This window comes from Eschscholzia californica, unplaced genomic scaffold (assembly GCF_041429995.1).
Source record: "Eschscholzia californica isolate CP2 unplaced genomic scaffold, dmEscCali1.0.p SCAF_266, whole genome shotgun sequence".
Classification (NCBI taxonomy): domain Eukaryota; kingdom Viridiplantae; phylum Streptophyta; class Magnoliopsida; order Ranunculales; family Papaveraceae; genus Eschscholzia; species Eschscholzia californica.
The window spans coordinates 12,501-15,000 of record NW_028238383.1 but is presented as its reverse complement, the minus strand read 5'-3'; positions in this window follow the sequence as shown (position 1 = coordinate 15,000).

Genomic DNA, 2,500 nt, shown 5'->3' with positions numbered 1-2,500 from the left:
ATCATCATAACATCGGATCGGATGTGTATCCATCGAAGTTCCATCGACACTTCGAGAAGATCGAACATAGCTTCCTAGCATGTTAAAGGTTCGGTGCTAATGGGGACATAAAGATCCCACGACGTTCCAAACGAAAGTAAAGTGTTCCGTGCGTGTGAACTACGTTGTCCCATGTGCCGGCTCTCGACTCCTAAGATGTCCCATGTAAATGCCCTTCGTGGGAAAGAATGTCCCGTGCAACGTCCCTTGATGATCCCCATAAGGTGTCCCATGTGCGTCCCATGATGTCCCATGCGCGTCCCGTGCCGTCCGAGCCTCACCAAGGCCGTCCCATGCGCGTCCCGTGCCGTCCGAGCCTCACCAAGGCCGTCCCATGCGCGTCTCGTGCCGTCCCGAGCTGTGCCGAGGCCGTCCCGTGCTGTCCCATGCCGTCCCGAGCCTCGCCAAGGCCGTCCCGTGCCGTCCGAGCTGTGCCGAGGCCGTCCCGTGCCGTCCCGTGCTGTCCCATGCCGTCCCGAGCCTCGCCAAGGCCGTCCCGTGCCGTCCGAGCTGTGCCGAGGCCGTCCCGTGCCGTCCCGTGCTGTCCCATGCCGTCCCGAGCCTCGCCAAGGCCGTCCCGTGCCGTCCGAGCTGTGCCGAGGCCGTCCCGTGCCGTCCCGTGCTGTCCCATGCCGTCCCGAGCCTCGCCAAGGCCGTCCCATGCGCGTCCCGTGCCGTCCGAGCTGTGCCGAGGCCGTCCCGTGCTGTCCCATGCCGTCCCGAGCCTCGCCAAGGCCGTCCCATGCGCGTCCCGTGCCGTCCGAGCCTCACAAAGGCCGTCCCAGGCCGTCCCGTGCCGTCCCATGCGCGTCCCGTGCCGTCCGAGCCTCACCAGGGCCGTGACATGCCGTCCCGAGCCTGACCAAGGCCGTCCCGAGCCTCACCAAGGCCGTCCCATGCGCGTCCCGAGCTGTCCCATGCCGTCCCGAGCCTTAGCAAGGCCGTCCCATTCGCGTCCCGTGCTGTCCCATGCCGTCCCGAGCCTTAGCAAGGCCGTCCCATTCGCGTCCCGTGCCGTCCCATGCGCGTCCCGTGCTGTCCCGTGCCGTCCCGAGCCTGACCAATGCTGTCCCGTGCGCGTCCCATTCTTTTGGCTCGGCTGGCCCGTGCATTCTATGGGGTCGTGGGACATTTCGAAATCCACCCGGGCCATTTCGACTCTCTCTTCATTAATACTATTGAGGTATTATTTATGAATTATTGGAGAAAAGAAACGGAAGAAAATATTTTTTTTTCTATTTTTTATGAATTTTCCGGTGTTTATTCACTTAAAAATTCATAGAAAAATAAATATTTATCGGAATCGCTATTATAATATATCAAAAAAATCCTTGCGAAAAGACCTTTCCAACGAGTATAAGTTTGCTGGATTCCGACGAGTAACGAAGGAGTAAAGGCCCAGTATGCTTGGTTAAAAAATTGATGTTTCCTTGTGAAAATAGGAAAAACAATAACTTTGCACTATAAGGGGGAGGGTTGAGCTCCTTCCCCAGAGCGTGCACAGCACTTGTGCTGGCACGTTCCCTAGTGCTCGCCAAGCACCATAGGGCATCCAAAGGGCAAAGCTCGGCCTACTACATGATGGGAAGCTTCTAATATGTCGGAATACGAAGAGATTTCGTGCGACCCGAAGCTCGGCTCGGGCGTCCCGGCCTGTGCCGAGCTGTGCCGAGCGCGTCCCAGGCCGTCCCGAGCCAAGTCTCGGGCGTCCCAGGCCGGCCCGAGCAAAGTCTCGGACGTCCCAGGCCGTCCCGAGCTGTGTCGAGGCCGTCCCAGGGCGTCCCGAGCTGGAGCGAGGGCGTCCCAGGCCGTCCCGAGCCAAGTCTCGGGCGTCCCAGGCCGTCCCGAGCAAAGTCTCGGACGTCCCAGGCCGTCCCGAGCAAAGTCTCGGGCGTCCCAGGCCGTCCCGAGCTGTGCCGAGGCCGTCCCAGGCCGTCCCGAGCTGTGGCAAGGGCGTCCCAGGCCGTCCCGAGCAAAGTCTCGGGCGTCCCATGCCGTCCCGAGCTGTGGCAAGGGCGTCCCAGGCCGTCCCGTGCTGTGCCGAGGCCGTCCCGAGCCTAGTCTCGGGCGTCCCAGGCCGTCCCGAGCTATGGCGAGGGCGTCCCAGGCCGTCCCGAGCCAAGTCTCGGGCGTACCTGGCCGTCTCGAGCTGTAGCGAGGGCGTCCCATGCCGTCCCGGGATGTCCCATGCGCGTCCCGTGCCGGCCCGAGCAACAGCTCGGGCGTCCCGTGCCTCGGCCCTTCCAAGTGGTGCTTCGTCGGACATCTCGATATCCACTCGAGCATTTTCGACCATTCTCCATATGTGGGTGTGTGGGTATTTATCAGGAATATTGGAGAAAGAATCGGGAAAAAAATATTTTTTTTCTATTTTTTTTGAATTTTTAATTGTTTATTCACTTAAAAATTCATAAAAAAATAAATATTTATCGGAATCGCTATTATTATATATCAAAAGAAT